We start from the raw sequence: 26,590 nt of genomic DNA, 5'->3' as shown, positions 1-26,590 counted from the left end.
TTGTACGAATTGCATGAGAAAAAAAAGTGTGAGCTCGTAGGAAATAAGAGAGATGGCACAAATAAAACAAAAGATAGAGGAAAACCCAAGGACATGAAATGAAAAGCAAATAAACGCGGTCTCCAGTTTGTGGTAACTGTGTGTTTGTGACCGTGTAGATGTGCTTGCTAGTGTGTATAAAGAATGTCAGTCGCCGCTCTTTCAGGCTGATTAATGCACTCGCACACGCTGCAGGTAAATGATGGACTCGAACACTCCACCTTGCCCTCCCAAACCTTATGAACACGCATTCGTGCACACTCTCCAGCTAAATGATGGAATGAAATGCTCCACCTTGCACTGTCACACATCACAGAGCCCTGCAAATTACCTGACTCCCAACTCAGAAAGACAGACGAAGGGAAAGTGAGACAAAGAAAAGGAAGCCAATGGGCTGGGTCACTGTGTTAATAGCTAAATAATTCCTTCTGCTTAGTGACTGTAGTCAGATAATATATCTGTCATTAATATTAAGATAAGAGAAATGAGGCCATTTAAATGTCCAATGTAAGAACTGAGCACAAGTGATGATGTCATTGAGTCTTTACAATATACTTTGATTTTCCTAAAATTGGTGTTGATGGATTAAAGTTCAAAAGTGTTAAAATACATGTCATATTCCACTGTCTTATCTGTACTGATACATTGTTATGTGTGAATGTTTGAAATGAACTTAGTCCATATTTCAGGTGCATATAATGTTATGATATGGTTTCTGACCCCGGTTCACTTTTGCACAATTCCGGCTGAAGTTTTTAGTACTTTGGAAAGAATAACAGGACAAACGGAACAATCATTTTAGAAGGGTCCTAAACTGGCTTCCAAAAATAAATAAATAAAACAGTACTGTGAATGTAAAATAGCCTATCCAAATTTCAATTTCAAAAATTGGACAAAACAAATCAGTTTCAAATAAATTTGGTTATTTAAAAAAAACAATTCATAAAAAAATTTAATAAAATAAAAAAATAGAAAGAAAGAAAGAAAGAAATGTCCTTTGATGTCCTCTAAGGTGGGGTTAAATAATATCAGACATGGGGCATGGATTGAGGAATGGTTTTATGTTTTTGGAGAGTTTATGTAAACCTGTTTGAAAATAATGATTATGCATATTCAGTGTCAGTGCCACAGAAATCACAAAGTCAACTGTAAACGGTGAACTCAACCAATGCAAAAGTAAGAAATACAGAAATATATGAATAGGATGGTTTACCAAGCAGCAACAAAAACATTTCAACTGAAGTGTAGAAGTGCAAGATATGCATACAAAGATGGAGAATGCATTTCCTATAATCTAGTCTAACTGCTATAAAAAGATACAGACTCTTCCCTGTTTGCTAATTATACTGTTGGGATTTCATACTGAAATGCTGACAACAGGTATAAAATGATGGTAATAATATAACAAAGGAAAACGAAACAAACAAAATGTTCTTGCTTTTGCCCCGTTTAGACCTAGCCCACTAATTTGAATTCAGTCAAGAAAATAGCTTATCCTGATGGTGGGCATGCCTGACTGTCTTTTAGTAGAAGAATTTCAGGCCTATGTCATATTTTATGTATGTTTGTTTGTATGTATGTATGTATGCATGTACGTGATGGCACAGCAGTATTTTCAGCAGCCATTTATGCAGTTGTCAGTGTCATATATTCCAGCAGAAATCAGATATTATTATTGTAAATAGCATTTTTTGTAAGTAACATTTCTTCTTAATATCAATGTTCGATAGAATAGAAAGATAAATAAAAACTGTCTTTACTGTCACTTTGATTGATTTAATGCATCCTCGCTGAAAAAAAAGTATTAATTTATGTATATATAATAATAATAATAATAATAATAAATAAAACACTCACAATATTGAATAATGAAAGCTCATATTCTTATCCTGTATGTCTTTATCTTACACACAATGTTGAAAGTATTATCCTAGCAGTCTAAAACCAGATAGTCATACCATTTTATTCATTTTGCAGTAATTCAAAATTCCCCACTGAATCATCGAGACTTGAGCATCATACCAGGTGTTGGGCACACAGACAACACAGATGTCATTGTCATTTTGCCAAGTAGAACATCTTTGGTTGATCCTAGAACAACATTTTTATCAAACCAGCATATATCTAATTCTTAACCTGAACCCTAATTAACTAAGCCAGAAATTATTGTTTGATAGGCTGATCAGTGGGAGTAACTGTAATCCTAAAATCCAATTGATTAACAGGACAAAATATTTTGTCTTACACTAAAATAGACATTTAATTAGCCTATTCTGTTTATGTTTGTATTAAAAAGCATTGCAAGATCTCCTAACCGAAGTTCACGTGATCACAAATTGAAATAACTTCTGTGAAGTGACCATCTCATGTCCCCATTGCCAACGGACTTCCGGAAGTCTACCGGAAGTTAAGTTAGGGCCAAAAGAGCATGCATGCCAGTAACATTTGTTTATGTTGTTGCCATTGAAACTGTCTATAGGGATTCGGTTGTTCCCTTTTGTTTGGAACGTCCCTACAAATGGCGTTCCCTTCCTGAAGTGCCTTTCAAAGGGTGCAAAAAAGCAGTTTGGAATTCGCCCAGTGTGTGCTACACTGCTGTGCTGCATGGAGGGAAGAAAGTCTTAAAATTTCCAGATCTGACCTGATATTTAGATTTTTTATTTGTTTGACAGGGAAAGCTGTGTGCAAACAGAAACACACACACACACACACACACACACACACACACATATATATGTATAAAATAAATATATATTTAAAAAATCCCCAGAAAAAGGGCACTTTCTCTTGAGAAAGAAACAGAGCAGGTGCTCAAGCCCCCTTTGATGTCTATGTGTGCACGTACCTACCCCTGAGGTGTTATAATGACGCAATACTGACGTTCCATGCTGACTCACTCTGTTTGTGGTTTTCTGTGGTAACCATAGTGAATTTTTAAACACAGGTCATGTTTACCACTTGTTTTCTCTTGTTTTGTAGCCAGTGGACTTGTCGAGTCATGAATTGCATGTCGGCACACATATTTCAGAGACTGAGCATGTGCGTATATGTATTAGACTGTGTGTGTGTGATTTATTAGACACAGCACTGAGGGAGATGGACTGATTACATTTCACAGCACACTGCCTCCGCCCGTCCCATCGCCGTGAAAACATGGGGGCGGCAAATCAGCCGGCTGTGAGATCATGCTCCCATCTCCTTGTCTCTCCTCCCTCATTCTGCCTCCTCTCCTATTCGTTCCTTTCCCCATCGCTACTCATTAACTTATTTTTCTCTCTCTCTGTTACAATCTTTCTTCCTCAGTATCTTTCATCTCTCTGCCTCTTTCACCTGATCCTACCTTCTCTCCCAAACCCTCTCCGCTCATCTCTGCCATCTCTCTTTAATACTTACCCCCCAAAATGACCTAACATTGTTTATGTCCTTCCTCACTTCCATGCCATTCTGATTGACATATAAATGATGCATCTTTGGGGAAACTATTCTTTTAACTGAACGATTTTTTGAAGTCTACTGGAGTATGATTTACAAATTTCAATATGTCATGTTTAATGTGTAATTATTTGCAAAATTTACAATTAACTTTATTTTTGTTAAAACTGTTTTAAAGTAAATCCTACTCCATTCCCACCCCCCACCCCCAGTGTACTTTGAATAGAGTGTAAAATGAGTTTACTTCGAGGCATGTGGCCTGAAAATTTGAATATTTAGGGAATTTTATCCTTGTGAAGTTCCTTCACCTGCCACTGGGGTGTGCTGTGGGATCAGCATCCAGCTGTGTTGTACAACAGGTGCAAATCCACTTCTGCACTGATGGGAGGAGTTGCCCACACATGCAGAACAACAGTCATCTTTCCTTCTTTGTCACATTCACATACAAACACACCTGTTTGTGATCCCTGCCAGCGCCACCCAGCACAACCTTCTTTTAATCAATTACTCCCGCTATTAAGCTACTCCTTCTTGTTCTTAATGGTTAACATCTGGCACCTACACTCTCGGTTACCTAACTATGGTTTGCATTTGTAAAAGCTGATGTAAAAATGACTTTCTCTTCATTAAGTATAGGAATCCACTAAGAATGAATCACAGATACTGAGAGTGTTGTTTATTTGTTGTTTTAGCACTAGATTCACTAAAGTAATTATGCAAACCAGATAATGACTGATATATAGCCAACAATTTGTGTTGAACACAATTTGCATAGTGTGATTTGTCATTTCCACAGTCGATCCTAATGCTAGGATGTGAAGTATTCTGGACGATTTGGTGCACTTTTCTGGAACTGTATATCATCACTGCAGTCCAGTCACATGTATTGCCTCTTAAAATTGCCAAAAGTGCATTTGACTACACAGATCTTGTAATAATACTCTTCGCCATCATTTGATGAATAGCTATTGCCAAGATCACTAGAATGTGGTCACATAAATCTTTTTAATAATAGTAAGTTTATTGCTTGAAAAAACTCATTTTTGCATTGAAGAGAATGACCATGAATTACTTACACTGAACAATAATAGTGACAATAATAATAACATTAAGTTGTATTTAGTGCTGATGTTACCCTGGGAGGGCAAGGGAAATAGGAATGTAAGGCTCTGCGAATGTAAGAGACTGTAAAGCTCTTGAAGTGCTCCTTCCATTCCTGCCAGGTTGTTTCAAGATGCTCTTGTTGCATTCTAAGCATGCTTTGAAGACACAAAGAAGCAGGTGAAGTCTTTGAAAGATTGAAGAGTGCAATTTGGCAGACATCGTCAAATCCTCAACCACTTTAGACTCGCCACCCGGCCCCTCATTCTAAGAGCCTGGTGCTTCAGTGTTGCAGTAGTTCCCAATTCACAGTTTCATTCTCGAGAGGAGTTGTGACCACTTAGGAGGAAATGTTGCCATGTATTTGATTGGCACAAATGCAAAATACAGTTTCAGATCTTTTTTTCCCCTCCTTAGCTAGCAGCAGATAGGAAAAACACCTCTATTTTAACCAGGCACTTCTGAAACAGCTTCTATAATATGGCAGCATGATATATTATACAATATTATAATTATACAATATTATAATTTTTTATATTAAACCAACTAAATATTACTACAATTGAATAATAATAAATAAATAATAATAAAAGAAACACAATATAATAATACAATTAATATAGTAATACAATACAGTGGTAAAGTGACAATTTTTATTGCTGTTTTAATTTCTTCATTTTCAAACATTAACCCATCAAGCTGTGAGGCACTGAAAACACTGGTTATCAAGCTTCACACGTGCAAAATAACATAGTGCCACTTTATTCTGAAACATTTGCATTACATTACATTTACATGTATTCATTTAGCAGACGCTTTTATCCAAAGCGACTTACAGGTGAGGAAAGTGGAAGCAATCAAAAACAACAAAAAGAGCAATGATATATAAGTGCTATAACAAGTCTCAGTTAGGTTAACACAGTACACGTAGCATGGGATTTTAAATAATATAATAAATAAAAAGAAAACAGATAGAATAAAAAAAGAATAGAGCAAGCTAGTGTTAGAGATCTTTACACATACACACACATACAATTGCATAATAAATGAAAAGAAAATAGAATACAAAAAGATTAGAAAGGTAGTTAGATTTTTTTAAAGAATAGAATTAGAATAGTGAGTGTTAAAGTTAGAGGGTCAAATAAAGATGGAAGAGATGTGTTATAAGCCAATTCTTGAAGATGGCTAAGGACTCAGCGGCCTGGATTGAGTTGGGGAGGTCATTCCACCAGGAGGGAACATTTAATTTAAAAGTCCGTAAAAGTGACTTTGTGCTTCTTTGGGATGGCACAATCAAGCGACGTTCACTTGCAGAACGCAAGCTTCTAGAGGGCACATAAGTCTGAAGTAACAAATTTAGGTAAATGGGTGCAGAGCCAGTGGTAGTTTTGTAGGCAAACATCAATGCCTTGAATTTTATGCGAGCAGCTATTGGAAGCCAGTGCAAATTGATAAACAGAGGTGTGACGTGTATTCTTTTTGGCTCATTAAAAATTAATCTTGCTGCCGCGTTCTGAATTAATTGTAAAGGTTTGATAGAATTGGCTGGAAGACCTGCCAAGAGGGCATTGCAATAGTCCAGCCTGGACAGAACAAGAGCTTGAACAAGGAGTTGTGCAGCATGTTCCGAAAGAAAGGGCTTGATCTTCTTGATGTTGAATAAAGCAAATCTGCAGGATCGGACAGTTTTAGCAATGTGGTCTGAGAAAGTCAGCTGATCATCAATCATAACTCCAAGGCTTCTAGCTGTTTATGAAGGAGTTATGGTTGATGTGCCTAACTTGATGGTGAAATTGTGATGAAACGATGGGTTTGCTGGAATCACAAGCAGTTCTGTCTTGGCAAGGTTGAGTTGAAGGTGATGGTTCATCATCCAGGAAGAAATGTCTGTTAGACAAGCTGAGATGCGAATAGCTACCGTCGGATCATCAGGATGGAATGAGAGGTAGAGTTGAGTGTCATCAGCATATCAGTGGTATGAAAAGCCATGTTTCTGATTGACAGAACCTAATGATGCCATGTAGACAGAGAAGAGAAGTGGTCCAAGAACTGAGCCCTGAGGCACCCCAGTAGTTAGATGTTGTGACTTAGACACCTCACCTCTCCAAGATACTTTGAAGGATCTATCTGATAGGTAAGACTCAAACCATTGAAGTGTGATTCCTGAGATGTCTTTTGCCAGTAGGGTTGTTAGGAGGATCTGGTGGTTAACCGTGTCAAAAGCAGCGGACAGATCAAGCAGAATAAGTACTGAAGATTTGGATTCTGCTCTTGCCAGTCTTAGAGCTTCAACAACTGAGAGCAAAGCTGTCTCAGTTGAATGTCCACTTCTGAAGCCAGATTGGTTGCTGTCAAGGAGGTTGTTGTGTGTGAGAAATGTAGAGACTTGGTTGAACACTCGTTCAAGTGTTTTTGCAATGAAAGGAAGAAGAGAAACTAATCTGTAGTTCTCTAAAAGAGATGGGTTGAGGTTGGGTTTCTTAAGTAGTGGAGTTATACATGCCTGTCTAAATGATGAGGGAAAAACAGCAGTGTGGAGTGATGTGTTGATGATGTGAGTGAGTGCAGGTACAACTGCAGGAGAAATGGCTTGAAGGAGATGAGATGGAATAGGATCAAGCGGGCAAGTAGTAGGGTGATTAGAAAGGATGAGTTTTGAGACTTCTGCCTCAGAGAGTGAAGAGAAGGATGTAAATGAGTGTAAGTTTGCTGGTGATATGAGCTTGACTGATTGTGGTGTGGAAAATTGTGCACTAATGTGTTTAATTTTATTAATGAAAAACGTTGCAAAGTCGTCAGCTATTAGAGATGAAGCAGGAGGGGGAGGAGGAGGACAAAGAAGTGAGGAAAATGTTTTAAAAAGCATGCGAGAATTAGACAAATTGTTAATTCTGTTATGGTATTATGTCATTTTAGCAGTGGAGACATCAGCAGAGAAAGAAGATAGGAGTGACTGATAAACATTAAGGTCAGTATTATTTTTGGACTTGCGCCACACCCTTTCAGCAGCTCTAAGCTTAGAATGGTGTTCGCGTAGAACATCAGATAACCAAGGGGCAGAAGGGCAGAAAGTATCAGTAGCACTGTTAGCATCCAAAGATGCAAACAGTTTAGGGGAAGGAAGTGAAGATGAAACCATTGCAGATAGCCGGGAGGGTGAAAGAAACACATGCATATACTGGTATTTATTTAATTCAGTCACAATGTTTGCAGTTTAATAATCCCACTTATCAATTTTGTGATTTCGGTTTTATTTTTATTGATCATGTAGCCTCATGCTTAATGAAAATCATGTTACATGCAAATAATCTTATATAGTCAAACTGTGCACTTTTTTGTGCAGTTTGTTTTTTGGATGTTATCAGATCTAGTCTCTCTCCATCGAGTTGTAAAGTAGGGCTTCTTTCTGAGTCATAAGTTTGATTTTAGCAGGCATCAGGCTACATTGAGGCAAGACGTTGAGTTTTCCAGCTTGGTTTAACTGACTATAATGTTGTAGCAAATGTATCGACTGAACGAGTACAGCACAGTTGGGCCCCACTTTGCAAAGGGATCAGTGAAGATCTGCACTAAGCAGGCGAAGTAGAACAGGAGACTCTTTTATATTCAATTGACCTCCCGCTGTCCCTTTGCAGCCTATCGGGGTTGTACCTTGTTTTTCTTTCCTTGTGGGAGCAGTAGTTATATGCACACCCTGTTGCAAAAACCAGCATATGCTGGTTAGGTATGTTTTGAAGCATGGCTGCTGGTTTGAGCTGGTTTAAGTTGATCCTAAGATGGTTTAAGATGGTCCTAAACTGGTCATGTGCTGGTCCTAAGCAACTAGCTCCTGCTCAGGACCACACTGTGAAAATAATCCGGTAAAAAAACAGTAAAATACTGGCAGCTGTGGTTGCCATTATCATACTGTTAAAATACGGTGTGTTACTGTTTTTGAAATTAACAGCTAAATACCGTTTTGACAACTACAGTATAAAACTGTAATTTTACAGCCTGGTATTTAACAGCTATATGCTGTAGTTGTCAAAACAGTATTTAGCTGTTAATTTCAAAAACAGTAACACACCGTATTTTTACAGTATGATAATGGCAACCACAGCTGCCAGTAGTTAACTGTTTTTTTTACAGTATTATTTTTTACAATGACACCCCAATAATTTCAATTCTAAATGCTATTATAACCCTGCACATTTATTTTTGTCATGGATTACAAAAAAGGAATAAAGCCAAATTAGGATTTTTGTTTTATTATTCTGATACAACACCAGACAAATTCTGCTCAATTATTGTAAACTTAAACAGGCAAATAAAAAAAGTACTAGTCAAGTAATATTCAGTGCATACAAATAAGCACCCATCAAAATGCAAAAATGGCTTAAGAAAAAGCAAACAAATACAAAATATATAGAATTGACTTACCTCTATATAAAATACAAATCTAGTGTCAAATGAGGCTTTAGCAAACATTAGCCCAAAAACAGTTGCACTAAAACAAAATAATTATTTAAAATAAATAATAATAAAAAAACTCTTAAATCAGGCTTTAAAAAATACCAGCCCTTTTAATATCTAAACAACTCTGTATAAACAAAATATAACACCAGACGACCATGTTTCTGAAAACAAACTGCATGAGTGGGGAGTGTCAGCTACATTTTAAATGAAGTGCCACTCAAAGTCCATAAGTCTTTTTAAAAGATTTGATACTTTGGTACTGACTGTTATGGTCTTCTTCTGCATGGTTTTCCCAGATTTTTTGGACATCACCTTTCCCCTTGCAGCCTTGGTCCCCTTTTCTGGATTAATTCCAACAAAACGTCTGAAAAATAAGAGGATAATATCTTCAGTCAACAATGATTAAAAAGGAATAGTTCACCCCAAATAATAATTTATCCCATAATTTACTCACCCTCAAACCTTAAGTGTATATGGCTTTCTTCTTCCAGCCATAATGCATAACATCCTTCCCAGCTTTGTAAAGTTTTTGAAGCTCCAATAAACGCATCAATAAAGCATAAAAGTAATCGATATGTATCCAGTGGGGTTAATAAATGTCTAATAAGGAAAGCCATGCCTTTTTTTAAGAAATATATCTGTATTTTATAAATTAATAAAATATAATCACTGGCATCTGGCATGACCGTATGCGTGTTCATGATTGAGTTGAGTTCTGGCGGAAGGGTGACCTCTGACCTGAAGTAGGACGTATGGCGAAGACGTAGCGAAAGCTTAGGTTTGAATTGACGAATACGTCACATCTACATCCATTATCGGTGCGCAAAAAGCAGAAACTTGAATACCGGCGCGATAGCGAGAGGTTTTACGGTAGTTCACGTTGACTAAAACACACAAGAAAAAGCGTTTTAGAAGAAAACATTTTCGGCAATCACAGACATTCGCATTCGGACGGGATTAGATTTATCTGAGGACTGCCGAGTTTGACGAAAAACAGTAGGTCATTTGCTCTGGAATTTTTACAGAGGTCGTGTGAGAAAAAGACAGACATGGCAGATTCGGACAGGATTAAAATCTCAAAGTACATCTGTGAAACAGAAATTTCTCTAACGTCCCCCTGTGAAACTAGTCCCGTCCGAATAGGGCTTAAGACGTTTTGAAAGAAAAGGACTTTGATATAAGATTTCATATGTCGGGTCAGAGGTCATTCTTCTGCCGGAACTCGACTCCATCTGGAACTCGCGTACGGCTGTTTCTGGAAGCCAGTGATTATAGTTGATAAAAGTTATAAACATGGATATTTTTCTTACAAAAAACCATCGCTTCACTTCATTAACCCCCTGGAGTCGTATGGATTTTATGATGGATGGATGCGGTTTTTGGAGCTCCAAAAACTCGGGATCTATTCAATGCCATTGCAAAGCTGGGAAGCCAGTATATTATTTTCTCTTTATAACTCCGACTGTGTTCGGCTCAAAGAAGAAAGTAATGTACATCTAGGATGGCTTGAGGATTCCATTGTCACCATACTAATACTAACATATTAATTAGAAATAAATAAAATAAGTCCAAACTTGTTACCTTTGAAGGAATTCTAGTGTGGATGCTGCTTCCTCTTGGTACTGCAAATTGAAAATGTAATATGAAGAGAACAATGCAGCAAGTCCAGAGAGAAAAGTTGGCTGAACACCCTCGCAGATTATTTGGCCTTCGAGGCTGATAATCCATCGTTTCATCCATTGGCCCGGATTATCACCTGGACCATAAAGGAATGGATAAATTAATGTTTATTCTATGATCTCTGGAGAGTTTGGTGTAGAAAAGGTAGTTAGAAATTAGTACATTATTTTATAACCTGAAAAAATGCACACAATGCCATGTCTTACAAGATAACAAAACCTACAATATCTCTATATAAATAAAAAAAGGAAAAAGAAAGGTTGTTTTAGTCTGTTTTTATCTTAAAGGAGAACTCCGGTGCAAGATGAACCTCGGGTGTAGTAACACATTGGTACCAAGTCGAATGTTCTCTGGGATTTGTTTTCATTAAAATCGAATGTAAAGAGTTTTATCTCTAAAAACTGATTAGCTTATAACGCTATATATGAGGGCATATCCTAAGTAAAAAGAAATAGCTAGTTAATACCTCTAAAAAGGCTCAAAATAGCCCCACACTAACACGGTAGCATAATAATAACATAAAAGTTCTTAATACTTCGGTTTGTATGTAGGGACCCTCATTATGCTACCGTGTTAGTGTAGGGGCTATTTTGAGCCTTGTTAGTGGTATTAACTAGCGATTTCTTTTTACTTAGGATATGCCCCCATATACTGCGTTATAAGCTAAACTGTTGTAGAAGAGAAAAAACTCTTTACATTCGATTTTAATGAAAACAAATCCCAGAGAACGGTCGACTCGGTACCAATGTGTTATTACACCCAAGGTTCATTTTGCTAAGCCAGCCTCCGAGAGGGAAAAAAAGGTTTCAATACAATAAAGTGTAGTGATTTTGTTGTAAAGACTCAAACTTGTCTTTGATTAATAAAAATGTCCTCTAATTCAAACCAGCACAGTGTAATAAAACATGATTCAAAGACAGTAAACTCTAGAATGAAGCACTTAAATGTGAATCCTTTCATAACAGTAAAACTTGTGTGAGCCTTGTTTTAGTAAAATAAATTGCAGACATGTCTAATATGATATACTTACCAAGCAGGATCAAACGAGGACTCACAGGCAGGTTCCCCATCTTTTCGAGGTCAGCAGGAGTGGCAGACATCTATTGTCAAAGATAACAATTTAAGACAACTGACTAATCTTAATGTGATACTTGCTGATAACGTTGATAATATTCTACAGAGGTAAAAGGCTATTTGTACTCAGAACAGGAATAGTTTATCCAAAATGATCATTTATTCACCTTTATGTTGATTCAAACAAATTTAAAAAAATGATGAGAGGACTATCATGTTTGGTTGAACCATTCCTATACAGGTGTTGGTTGTAAGAACTAAAGATAAACTTACATTTTCTTGAAGAATGAGTCCATCTTGCTTTTCCATGAAGTGAGCCATTAGGAGTTGAACAATTTGGTATGATGAATCAATGGGTTCATCTTTGGAAAGGATTGACTTGACTTCTGAGTTGGTAGGCTTGCTTTTAAAAAAACTCTAAGATGCTCTTTCCACACTCCTCCATAGAAAGTTCAAGTGCACGTAGGACATTAATGTCAGTGAGCAGCTCAAAATGGGCGAACAGGCCTTTCTGAAAAAAGAGGTATGGCCACTTTTCCATCAACTCCGCAACAGAAGGTGCTGGCACACTATTTATTTGGCTCCGTTGCAAGCAGAAAGTTGTCTCCATCAGTTTTTCTACCTCAGTTTTCTCAGCTCCCTTTGCACCTTCTTGACAGAATAGATCCTCCAGCTTCTGACGTTTAATCTCAATGGAGACATCGGTCTCATCTAAAGGAAGATCAGGCTGAAACCGGGTGCAACCATATGTGTCAGTGGGTCCTCTTTTAAGACTACTGCCAGCTGACCGGTGCTGTCGGAAGCTAGTGGCCCGGCTGAGGTCGATTCTATTCTTGATCTGGGCCAAAAGTGAGCTGTAACCTTCCCCTACAACTCGGCCATCATGAAGTTGATCCGCAAAGCTCTGGGGATATTGATGGACAATCGCTTTACAAATAGTAAGACACTGTGCACGTGTTGGTGTTGGCTCAAATTTTCTCATTTCATCTGCAAGCACCCTGACCATTTGTCGTCTTGCTGGTGGTGAAGGTCTCTTCCCAGAAGAGAGAGCAAACTGAATTTCTGCAGGCATGAGCTGCCATGGTACCTGAAAGGTATTTGACCACGATTTCCTAAAATGGGATGTAGATGGTCGACTGTTTTCAAGACTGCTTGATTCTCCATATGTCCAGTAGTTACCGACATATTAGAAGAGCATGGCTGTGGTGAGGAGCTCCCAGCTGATAAGGAAGGAGTGTGCTGCATAGTGGTGAGATCCAAAGTGACAGTTTCTGACTCTGAGTAAAACAAAATATTGAACAGGTAGTTAAAATCCACATGATCTGTACAGACACAACTTGATATATACAGAATAAAATTGATTAAATTCCACACATGGTAACAATGGCCGGTTTTCTACAAATGTAGACATTGTTTACATCTAAAACTATTCACATTGTTCATGTCACTACTGGGGTGAGTGCGCAAGCAAGCAAACAAATTGTTTAAGTAAAACTGAGTAACAACGCTCATATTTGATGAATAGAAAATTATAACCCCGTTAACATCTCTCAACAACCCACTTTTACACGTTCAGCCATTTTAAAATGAATAGAAATATAGATGAAGATGTGAGATTATAATTACCCATTTTAAAAGCATTGAGAAGTTTTCTGAGTTTTATAGTTGGTAGTATGTCACTGATGTCTTCTTGATGAACAAACTGAAGATCATCTTTGGATTCCAATCCCGAGCCTACAAGTTTGTCGATCAAAAGCTGTGTGGTGTTCTCATCATTTGACGGCAAAGCCCTGAGGATGATTTCCCTCAGTTCTCCCACCAAGGCGGACATTGCTTTAAATTGAGACAAAAGAATGATGAAGAACTATTACAGACATATCAAACACTGTGTACTTTGACAATGGATAATAATCCAGAAGGTCATTCTGATTAACACAAGAGTAGGATCCATTCATTGGTGTCAAGCAACGAACACCCATGTTAGGGATACTGTAAGTTTGGAAAAGTTCTGTGATGAAGTACACTGAAGTATTGTGTATGACTGTCATCACAATCCTCCCCAAAATAAGCCCCTCATCAGTTTCATGAATGACAACATACATGTTTTTTTTGTATGTTGTGCCTTTCACAGTTGCCTCATGAGAAACCAAAGAATTTTCAGGCTGAAAATCATATCCAGATACAGACTCTCTTATGACATCATTGTAGTCACTCACCACAAACTCTGTTGCCTTTTCTGCTACAATAGCAGGAGGGAAGAGCTCACCAGCATGAAGAAATGCCTGCAGAAGCTGATGTCTTTCTGAGAGAGTAAAGCACAGATTTTTAAAGTTATGTAGTTTTCTTACACACTGTTTGAAATACATGTGCTTACTTTCGAATCTTAATGTCCACAAACGGATGAGTGGTCCAAAATGAATAATGAGCTCTGGGTAGTGGCTAAGGTAATGATGTTTAGGTCTGAGAGAGTAAGTAGGGAACATGTGTTTCCTAAAATATAGGTACTCATCAATCAAAACTCACAAATACCCTATCTGACCACTGTAAATGGCTGGTGCACAAACAAGTGCAACAATTTCCCTTAACAGTAAAATTAGTTGCCAAACTTCATTCTCACCAGGTGATTCAATTTGGTTAACAATTAGCAGCATCCTCAAAAAACACCAGTTCTGTACAGCATGCCCACTTAGCTTCTCACTTCCTGGGTTGATCTCACACGGTCTGTCACAGTTGTCATTACCTAGAAACTTGAACTGACTAATCCTTCGATTCAATTCCAGGTACGTAAACTGTCTGTCAACCTTTACAAGATGTTGTATACATAAAGCAAGGTCATACGACACAACACCTTCAAACAAATCATGTCCAAGGCATGGGGGCAACCCTGGCTGAGAGACATGATAGAAGGAGAGCTCATTGAACAAAGAGTCAAACTTGATGCCTCCACTATGGGCCAAACCCTTATCAAGGTTCTCAACGTGATGTTTGTAAGACTCTGCTGTACGAAATGTGGCTCTGGAAAGTGGATTTTCCTGAAAAGTATATTTGTCAATTTCGCAATATCTGCAAAAGTATCTATGTAATAAATTGACCTTTGTAATTGTCGGAAAGAAGGAGGCGGGAACCGGCGGACAATCAAATAACATTTAATTTCAAAATAAACACCAAAACAGCGCACCAGCCCCTCACGGACGACTGGTGCGCACAAAATAAAACCAAAACCTAAAATAACGCCCAGGCCTGGTCCTCTCTCGTCCTTCATTGTCGTCGCTCCAGTTTTATATCCTTCCATCTCCTCCGTGGGCCTCGAGACCGGTGGGTCGAACAGATGTAGCTCATCTCCAATCACTCCACCGGCCTCGCTCCCATGTCCCTCGGGCCCGCCCCACTTGTCACATACCCCCATCGCCCCTCGCAGGCCGGGGGGTACTCCCGAGACTGCGCTCTACTCCCCCCCCCCCTCCCTCCGGGGGGGACCGCTCACGGGGACCTGCGGGAACCTGGGGGTAGGACAGGCGAGGCGAGAGAAAAGGAGATGGAAGGAGGAGCAACAGAGACGAGAGAGGGGAGAGAGGAGAAAAAAAAAAAAAATTCCGGTTCCCAGACGCACCGCTGCTCGGCCCTCCACCAGCTGGGTGATCTCCTCCGCGGTGCCTGGCGGTGGCACTGGACGGCCCTCGGCGGATGGCACGACACTCCTCCGCCGCCCGGTGGACGGCAACGGCTCCTCCGGTTTTGGGCAGCCGGCAGGAGTCCCCCGTTCCCTGCTCCTCCCCGTTCCGGCGGATGGCAGCAGGCTCCGGCCACCTGGCGAACGGCGCCGACTCCTCCGCTCCCTCACGGACGGCAGCCGTCTCTCCACATCGTGGGCGGCCGGTAGCGAGCTCGCCCGTCCCCGGCAACTCGCTCCAGCCCACCGCCTCGAGCGTCCATGGCGGCACACTCCTCGCCTGCTCGTTGGCACCGCGGATTCACCACAGCGGCGAGGGATCTTCAGCAGCGCGTCCCTCCTTCTCCCGGGTTTCGGCACCACTGTAATAAATTGACCTTTGTAATCGTCGGAAAGAAGGAGGCGGGAACCGGCGGACAATCAAATAACATTTAATTTCAAAATAAACACCAAAATAGCGCACCAGCCCCTCACGGACGACTGGTGCGCACAAAATAAAACCAAAACCTAAAATAACGCCCAGGCCTGGTCCTCTCTCGTCCTTCATTGTCGTCGCTCCAGTTTTATATCCTTCCATCTCCTCCGTGGGCCTCGAGACCGGTGGGTTGAACAGGTGTAGCTCATCTCCAATCACTCCACCGGCCTCGCTCCCATGTCCCTCGGCCCCGCCCCACTCGTCACAATCTACTTCCGCTGAAATTCTCCAGAAACCCACCAATGCTATGTGAGCCTAAATTGTCACCAGCTATTGCCTGCATTCCTTTAACGTTCAGTCCATCTGGAAAATCTAAGCCTGTAGTCTCAAGGTCTTTAAGGTCATTGATTAAGCACCTCATGACCAATTCTTGACCAAAGTACTTAAAGTCTTGTTCCCTGCAGAGAAACACTAGTTGCATTTGGTCAGTACTTGACCTATTATGAGGAAATAGATCTGCTAATGTGAGGTACATAGCTAGAATTTTATGCTTTTTTTTCCCCAGACCCAAGAGGGTTCGCAACCTCAAAAGCATCTTGATATAAGACCAAGCCTAATGCAGATTCATCTGCGTGATGCAAGTTTGCAGTTATGTTTTCACCATCCCAAACATCCTTTAAAATGTCCTTCAACCGGACACGACTGTGCACATCATTGTACTGTTCTCTTACAGACTTGCAGTGAAGAAGAGATTCAATTGTTTTTTTTACTGGTACATACTGCACAAAACACTCTTTACCTGCTTCATTCTGTCCTAGGCGAATAGGCACAGGCTCAACATAATGAAGGCTTTTCTTGAAAAATGTTTTTCTTCGCTGATCTGATCTTAATTTGTGGCTATTACAGGATGTAAAAAGATCTTCAGCTTTAAGATCGTCAAGTACCATTTTTATCATTGCTTCTGGAACATTAAGTGAGATTAACTTTTCCTGAAGTCTGAAAAGCAAATGGGACTGATTGATTTCATGTATTGACTGCATGTCTTCAATGATTGTCTGAATGACTGAGGCTGGAAGCAATAGCTTGGCTTGCAATTTCAAATAGAACAGAGCAAGATTCCTTAAAAACAAAGTGTTGTCAACAGTTTAGGACTAACATCTGGTTCCACACCATTTTCATCAGCATCAGTCTGTGAATCAGACTGAACATCAATGTCTTGAATCTGAGAGCAGCTGGCTTCAGGGTTTGCTGTAATAGAGTCAATTAGGCCTTCTATATTTTTGTTATGTTTTCTGGACAAATGAGAGGTAAATGTTGATTTAACAGTAAATGTTTTACCACACTGCTTGAAAGGGCATGTGACTTTTCGTCCCTCTTTAATGTGCATTTTGACATGAGAAATAAACTCGGGTAAAGAAGAACTTTTGGCCCTACACAAACCAACATGACATTCCAAGGAATGTGTAGTGCACATTGTGGTTTCTGCCCTATATCCTGCATGGTGTCTGTACACGTGAGATTTCAAACCAGCATTTTTTTTTTAACTTCCTATTACAGCTAGGTATGCAGCAACGAAAAACAATATTTGAGACATTGCTGTGTATTTTCATATGTTTCACATAGATCACAGGGGTATCACATGTTTTCCCGCAGAGCTGACAATGAAACATGTTGTAAAGAACAGATCTAGATAATAACTACCGAAGCCATCGATTCTCGTTAAAATACGTTACAAAATGGCTGAAACAGATGCAGTGCAAGACGCTGTTATGCTGCTATTAGTAGCTGCAATAAAGCCAGCAGCGGTTTGAAAAGGCAGCTTATGTTGTTCATACCTCACTTAACATTTACTGACAAAAAAAGCCGTTTCATAAACACTCGTAATTCAAAACTCAAACTTCATAAGTCACTTGCATGCTTGACAGTAGCCTACACACGCGTTATGAGTGTGCGTGCAAATCTTACCCGTTCACTAACCGGATTCACTGGATATTGCTATTTTATAAGTAGCCTAAGTTAGGCTGCTTGATAACAGGGCGATTAAAATAAGCGCGGAGCGGCAGATAATTTGTCTATGTCTCTAGATGTCTCTCATGGACTGAATGCGCACGTTAACATTACGACACAAGAAAAAAAAAATACTGAATTCTCTAGTTAATAACTACCGAAGCCATCGATTTTCGTTAAAATGTCTGAAACAGATGCAGTGCAAGACGCTGTTATGCTGCTATTATTTCTGTGATCAAGCCAGCAGCGGTTTGTTGACCTAGTAATTACAAGAATTTAAAATGTTCCTCACTACCATTTACTGACAAAAATAAATAAATAAATAGTACATGTGCCCGTTTCATAAACACTCAAAACTCAAACTTCATTATTCAGGTGCATGCTTGACTAACTTACACGTTATGAGTGTGCCTGCAAATCTTACCCGTTCACTAACCGGATGCACTGGATCTTTATATTGTTATTTTATAAGTAGGCTAGGCTACTTAACAGGGCGATTAAATTAAGCGTGGAGCGGCAAATTAAGTTATACCGGCAGATAAATTATTGTCTATGTCTCTATTTCATGGACTGAAATGTGCACATAACATAACTTACCACAAAAGAAAAAAAGATTGATTTCGTTCATTCCCATTCATCTATTACTTGGATAAAGTTTGGTAAAATATGCAGGTTGGATGAAAATTAGGGATTCTTACCTGTGTGTGTGATAAAGATGGCTGTATGACGGCAGTCTGGGATCGGTCGACCTATTATTTGCCTATAACGTTAGTTAAAACACATAATTTAATTGAGGCATCTGATTTAAATCACAGAAGCTTCATTAGATGTTTAAGATGTTATATTTTAAAGTAATAGGTCATTTAAAGATAATAAAATAATAAATCGTTGCAAACCTACCTCAATCTGATATTCCAAAATGCCGCGCCTTGTGCTCATTGGATGAAAATTGGGTATAATACTGTTAAATAACAGTGTCAAATTGTTGTTGATCGACCACGCAACCCGAAGTGAACAAGTCTTCCCATAATGCATTGTAAAAAAAGCAAAATGCTGTTATTACATGGAAACAGCAATTTGCTGTTAAATTTCCATGTAAATTTACAGGAATTTTTTACAGTGCAGCACATGATCAGCTTAAACCAGCTCAAACCAGGAGCCATGCTTCAAAACATTCTTAACCAGCATTTGTTGTTTTTTCAACAGGGCAGTTAAACATTCATTGCACCGCATTGACTAACAAATCATAAAGCAATTCATTACCGTTTCTGATATGAGAATTAGCTGTATAATGAGTGCATTTTGCTGCGTTAAAAGGCTTTTAGAAATCAGTTCTGTTCCTGACAGCACTAAATGGGCCTCAGACATGTCATGAAGCAGCAGCCATTTTCTCTGCTGTCATTAGTGTGTGAGGTGAGGGCCTGCCACAGTTCAGTGTGTGTGTGTGTGTGTGAGAGAGTGAGCAATCCCCTGTTGTATTGATTTTCTCCAGCTGGTTTCTGATTGAGCAGACTGACTGAGACAGCGCTTGCAGTGCGCAGGCTGAGCTTCTAGCACATTCTACACAGTAGGATTCACACAGCCTGCAATGGGCACGCACATACTTACCTTCCTCATCAGTCTGCTCTTCTCTTTCAGCTCAAGCCATTTTCTAGAATATTCTACACAGCAGGACAAATGGTGTATATGTAATGTGCTTACACACAGAGATTGCGCCTCAGAGAACAACAGAATAATATGAAGACTCTTAAAGACCCAAGTTTTGCCATGTACTTTAGGTTGATTGAGGCTATTCTAGCTTATGCTAGCATATTGCTAAGCTAACAGAGCAATACAGCCAACGAACTGGAAGTCATTCATTTCCAAAGGAGAGTAGTATGGGGCCATGTGTTTGCTGAATTTTTGGATCCAATTAAAGCTTTGGTTTTGCTACTATGTGTGGCCCCTTGACTGAATGCGATGCATTTAAAGAACTAGTTCACCCAAAAGGGAAAATCTACTCTTACCTCAGGCCATTTAAGAGATTTATGGAGATTAATTTGTTTCTTAATCAGTAGAGATTTAGAAAAATTACATCACTTGCTCACCAATGGATCCTCAGCAGTGAATGGGTGCCGTTAGAATGAGTGTCCAAATAACTGATAAAAACCTTGCAATAGTCTGCAAGTAATCCACATCTAGCGAAGAGAAAACAAGCAGCCAAAACAAATTAATCATTAGGCTTCTGGCCAAATACCAATCCATAATCCATAATAGCTTCCTCTAGTTTTGTGTAGATAAATTCATACGTTATTCATTCATTTAGCCCTGGTGAATAAGTGAAGGGTAAATGTTCCATGCGACTGCAAACAGGGGCGTAATACAATCATTGTATATAGATATCGCAGATGAAATGGTAACTTTATAAGCATAAATGCACACACAAATACTTTGTAAAACGTATATTATTCAGTATTGAATGAAATAAGTTTATTTATAATGAACAATTATCTTGCCTCCGCCATTTTTTTCACTGAGCTAAATGCAGTGCCTTCTAATATTGAAAACACTGTAGTGCTGCCTAATTGTTGGACAAAACAGAGTGTCTTAGGAGGCAATATAAATAATAAGAAGCCTATGTTTTAGAAAAACCTTTGCTTCTTGGCACCGTAAACAACTTACTTGGTTTTGGAACGGAGCATTACATCTATCTAATCATTATGTTGTTCTGTCATTCCCTCATCACTTCATCTCACACTGACATCATTTCCCCCTCACTGCTGCCTCTCACTCATATGTTTCTGGTGAAACAGTTGTCCCTATGAGTGTAAAGTATGCTTTGTGTTTAATCAAACTGTTTTACTAATTATACAAACCAAATGATGCATAAATCCTCTTTCAACTTATCTGTTGACTCGATTCAAATTGGGTTTCACTGTTTTGTGTTTACTGCTTTCTCATTGCACTTGGCATATTCAAACATATCATGGAATGTGTCTGGTGATGCAAAGCCTGCTGGGATTATTTTGGGAATGATTATGTTTATATGCACATTCATATTATGACATTAATCAGAATATTGTCAGATTTCAATTATGTAGTCATGGAAACATTTACAGAAATTTGCATTTGTAGACAACGCAGTATTAACTGAATTTGGTTATGGCAATTCATTTACATGACAGATTACATTATTATTATTATTATTATTATTATTTGCATGTTACATGTAGTTTACATAATACTTACATAATTGGAGTATGATGATTAATATCAGAATATTCTTGTTGATGGATCAGATGTATATCAGTTTTTGTGTCTTTTTACAAGAAAAAAATTATAATAATATTGCTCTGAAATAAATAAATAAATAAAGGTTTCTAAACTATTTTTACTCAGAAATTGTTGCAGGTTTCTCAATTCATTACAGAGATACAGCAAGTAACAAATTGAATTAAATATGACATTTATAAATAGAAAGACTGTAATTGTATTACAGTGGGTACGGAAAGTATTCAGACTCCCTTACAATTGTCACTCTGTTATATTGCAGCCATTTGCTAAATTCATTTAAGTTCATTTTTTCCCTCATTAATGTACACATAGCACCCCATATTGACAGGAAAACACAGAATTGTTGACATTTTTGCACATTTGTTAAAAAAGAAAAACTGAAATATCACATGGTCCTAAGTATTCAGACCCTTTGCTCAGTATTTAGTAGAAGCACCCTTTTGATCTAATACAGCCATGAGTCTTTTTGGGAAAGATGCAACAAGTTTTTACACCTGGATTTGGTGATCCTCTGCCATTCCTCCTTGAATATCCTCTCCAGTTCTGTCAGGTTGGATGGTAAACATTGGTGGCCATTTTCAGGTCTCTCCAGAGATGCTCAATTGGTTGTAAGTCAGTGCTCTGGCTGAGCCATTCAAGAACAGTCACGGAGTTGTTGTGAAGCCACTCCTTCGTTATTTTAGCTGTGTATTTAAGGTCATTGTCTTGTTGGAAGGTGAACCTTCGGCCCAGTCTGAGGTCCTGAGCACTCTGGAGAAGTTTTTTGTCCAGGATATCCCTGTACTTGGCCGCATTCATCTTTCCCTCGATTGCAACCAGTCGTCCTGTCCCTGCAGCTGAAAAACACCCCCACAGCATGATGCTGCCACCACCATGCTTCACTGTTGGGACTGTATTGGGCAGGTGGTGAGCAGTGCGTGGTTTTCTCCACACATACCGCTTAGAATTAAGGCCAAAACGTTCTATCTTGGTCTCATCAGACCAGAGAATCCTTCAGGTACAACTTTCTCCCACCTCCTGACTGCATCTCTGGAGCTCAGCCAGCAGTACCTGGTTTTCTCCACACATACCGCTTAGAATTAAGGCCAAAAAGTTCTATCTTGGTCTCATCAGACCAGAGAATCCTTCAGGTACAACTTTCCCCCACCTCCTGACTGCATCTCTGGAGCTCAGCCACAGTGATCTTTGGGTTCTTCTTTACCTCTCTCACCAAGGCTCTTCTCCCCTGATACCTCAGTTTGGCCGGACAGTCAGCTCTAGGAAGGGTTCTGGTCATCCCAAATGTCTTCCATTTAAGGACTATGGAGGCCACTGTTCTCTTAGGAACCTTAAGTGCAGCAGAAATGTTTTTGTAACCTTGGCCAGATCTGTGCCTTGCCACAATTTTGTCTCTGAGCTCTTCAGGCAGTTCCTTTGACCTCATGATTCTCATCTGCTCTGACATGCACTGTGAGCTGTAAGGTCTTATATAGACAGGTGTGTGGCTTTCCTAATCAAGTCCAATCAGTATAATCAAACACAGCTGGACTAAAATGAAAGTGTAGAACCATCTCAAGGATGATCAGAAGAAATGGACAGCACCTGAATTAAATATATATTAGTGTCACAGCAAAGGGTCTGAATACTTAGGACAATGAGATATTTCAGTTTTTCTATTTTAATAAATGTGCAAAAATGTCAACAATTCTGTGTTTTTCTGTCAATTTGGGGTGCTGTGTGTACATTAATGAGGGGAAAAAAATTAACTTAAATGATTTTAGCAAATGGCTGCAATATAAAAAAGAGTGAAAAATTTAAGGGGGTCAGAATACTTTCCGTACCCACTTCTTTCTTTCAAGACACAACCTTTAAAGGAACCCTAAATATTTCTTCCCTAAATAGAGATATAATGATGATTATGAATTTTTTCTTCATTTAACAAATAAAGATGAGAAATGGTCGCTGTATCTACAGATCTTTTGCAGCCGAATTCTCATTCTGAACACTTCTTAGTGCTCTTCTTAAATTATTCCACTGTAAGGCAGTGAGCTAATTTACTGAGATAATTACCTTCTGCATTTGCAATTAGACTTATTTTATGAGCCTTAACTTTCCCTACCTCGTTATGAATTACCTTCCTCTCAAGAGCCTCTCCTGATGTTGTCTGAATTTTGTGTGTGTGTATTTAACTAATAGCCTTTTAAGAATTCCGTGGGTGTATTAAAATTAACAAAAAATGTATGCACATGCCCACATACAACAGATTCTGTGTATGCTGGTAATGCAGTTTTTTAAACTAGATTTTTGTATATTTTCTAATGAAACTGTGAGTCATGCTTGCCCATGCAAAACTTGAAAATAGAAGAGTGGGTGGTTGCCAGTTGCTAAGGTGTTATGAGTTGTGTGTGTGTGTGTGTGTGTGTGTGTGTGTGTATGCTTTTTTTTGCCCCCCCCCCCATTGTTATGATGTTCTGAATGAAATTATAGGTGGTATTCTTATATATATATATATATATATATATATATATATATATATATATGTGTGTGTGTGTGTCAAATTATACAAAATAATAGATATTTCATAAAAAACTTAAATATTTTTTTTTTTTTTTTAATACATTTATTTGTTTAGATATGTACTTTCACAAATAACCCAGTTTTAACCCCTGACTTAAAGAAGTAATAGTGTGATTTGAGGTATCATTCACTGGTGGTTTTGAGCAATTCTGGTAGTGTTGCTTGCCGGAAAGCTTCACTAACTATACTGACAACTCCATCATATCAGCATATAACCTCTGGCTACAGTAAATATTAACAGAGATAGAGAAAAAATGAAATAAAGAGATAGAATGTGCAATACTTGAAGTTTGTTTGCAATTTTTATTTGTAATGCCACAGGGACAGCATAGTCGAACGATCCATTAGACAACTTTTGAGGCATACACACACTCAGAAACACACACACACACACACACACACACACACACACACACACACACACACACACACACACATACACACACACATACACACACACACACACACACACACACACAGAGTTGAGCGACAGCACAGAGTGTCTCTCTTCTATTTTTTGCACCTGTAAATCCAAATGACACAGCTTTACTGAAACAGACACACTCCAGAAACCAGCAGCTGTGGAAGATGGAGCTTGAGTGAGCGTATGTGGGATTTGCTCCCTCTGATGCAGAAAGTACAGCTCAGAGACACCTGTTTTTTTTTTTCTCTCCTTCCTGCCAGGTTTACTCTTTCTTTTCTCTGAGAGGCCTGGGGGTTAGGTGGTCCTCCAGAGGGCACGTGTTGAATATGTACGACTCTTTCTCTGCTTTGACTGTCACTCCTTCCTTGCTCAGAATAGCATCAGGTGTCTCTTCTGAGCTGAGATAAAAGAACAAGATTTATTCAAAAACAATCGCTCACATGTAAAGTGTGTGAAAGGACAGAATTATTAAAGCTCTATTACTGTCACTGCATGACAGCTGTCATCTCCAAATTTTGTCTGTTTAATCCAGTGGATTTTGAGGATGAAAGGGTTAACCAGAGCTCTAATTGGATGCCCAAGATGTCACATAAACTCACTACTATTTTGGAAATAAAATTTTTATATGCCAACAGAAAGAAAGCAACCAATACAACACACACACACACACACACACACATACATAAATTTTTCTTTTTCTTATTTTAACTGGTTTTCCCTTTTTTATAGCAGTAAATAATAAAAGTAAGTAACAACAACAACAACAACAACAACAATAATAATAATAATAATAATAATAATAAATGCAGCCAGTTGATTAGTTGACATGCAAAGATTTCCAAACTGAGGTTTGGATAATGATAATAATACTATTAATAATACAATTAATGTATTGGTAACATTTAATGTGTGTGTGTGTGTGTGTGTATATATATTCAAAGTTATATTTAAATGTAATTATCTTTACTGTATATAGTCTTTTTCGTCTTAGAAATCATTAGATTGATCATTGATCAACATATATATTACAAAACATATGAAGATACAAAACATGTTTTTATAATATCACTATTACTGTACATTTTTTTTCTCACACAGTATAAATTATAGATAAATATATACTGTAGCTGCATTTATATAATCCCTTACAAAGAGATTGTCATATTTGGAGGTCCTTGCTATTAAAAAGTTTGAAAACCCCTTGATTAGTTTCTAGTTGTACTTATTTTTTTATATTTTGGGGGATTTTAATAGTGTGCTGACAGCATGTTGTTTTAGCTGTTAGTTTGCACAGTAAAGCTGTAAAAAGTGGTATTTTATACATTGGTGTGTGTCAAGGTTAAAGATAGTCCAAGACCCTGCATTCTGTTCCTATCCATCTGTTTTTGGATGTAAGATCTGACCGATTAATCAGTTGTCATTTGTCAACTGAACTGTTAGTCAATTTTAAAAAGATAGGTTTCCACATTCCTAGATATAGCTACTTCTTTTAAGACATGTCTCTGCATGTGTGTTTCCATTACAAATCTCTATTGTAGCCAAAGGCAGAACAGTTGAAGACCTGACGACCAAGTTCAAGCCTGAGGTCCTCCCGCCGGCCAATCAGAATCAAATACTCTTGCCATAGCAACATCACTTCCATTTTTTAACCATCTTAAACTGGAATTCTGTGTGTGTGGGGACCCATTTCAAGCAGACCATTTTTATGTCCACACTGCTCTCTGAGGTTAAGGTTTGCATAGGGGTGGGTGATTACACAGAGTAAATAACACCCTTATCTTAATGGTGATGTGACCCAGAATAAGACCTGACTGTGGTAAAATTACCACTTTAAGGCCACTGGCTGAATTCATTCACTGTGACTTACAGAACCAAAACGGATACATTAAAAAAGAGAATGAGGCTAGAAAAGAAATATAATTGAGCTTTAGAGATACACTCAAAACTTAAAATGGTAATTAGGATGAAACTGGTTAAAATATATATACCAAATTTGCATTTTTATGTAATTCAAAGTATTCAATGTTGTGTCGCAACATAGAATAGAAATAAAACATAAAATTATTACATAAAGCACTGTAAAAACTAACATCTATTTTGCTATATCACATAAACTCTACAACAGCATAAAATATAATTGATTAAAAATATGATAAATTACCTCTAAAGAAACAATATGGCACTGCGTTTGTTTTGAAGGTGTATTAATGATCTGTCTCTGCCAAAGTTTTTAAATAGTTTTCATATTATTTTAATATTGAAACTTTGAGACATTTATGCATGTCAACATTTTGGAATAATTACAATTTTATATGTTTTTGAAAGTATTTTCTTATGCTCTGCAAGGCTGCATTTATTTGATAACAAATACAGTAAAACGTGAATATTGTAAAATATTATTACAATTAAAAGTAACTGTTATTTTTTATTATTTATTTGTTTCTATTTTTTTATGTAATTTATG

General features: G+C 38.3%; 1 long non-coding RNA gene across 2 annotated transcripts; it reads right to left on the bottom strand.

Moving 5' to 3' along the window:
* Positions 1-9,138: 9,138 nt before the first annotated feature.
* Positions 9,139-14,813, bottom strand: LOC132143032 (uncharacterized). 2 transcript variants are annotated; one of them, XR_009434160.1, is made up of 6 exons: positions 13,998-14,813; positions 13,408-13,614; positions 12,055-13,058; positions 11,738-11,807; positions 9,482-10,783; positions 9,139-9,391 (listed from the first exon to the last, which is right to left on the bottom strand). It is a non-coding gene; the product is annotated as an uncharacterized LOC132143032 (long non-coding RNA). The 2 variants fall into 2 exon arrangements; XR_009434159.1 differs by having other exon boundaries at positions 10,609-10,783.
* Between the last annotated feature and the right edge of the window lie 11,777 nt (positions 14,814-26,590).

Source organism: Carassius carassius, chromosome 7, assembly GCF_963082965.1.
Source record: "Carassius carassius chromosome 7, fCarCar2.1, whole genome shotgun sequence".
Lineage (NCBI taxonomy): Eukaryota > Metazoa > Chordata > Actinopteri > Cypriniformes > Cyprinidae > Carassius > Carassius carassius.
This window is presented reverse-complemented; position numbering and strand designations above follow the sequence as displayed.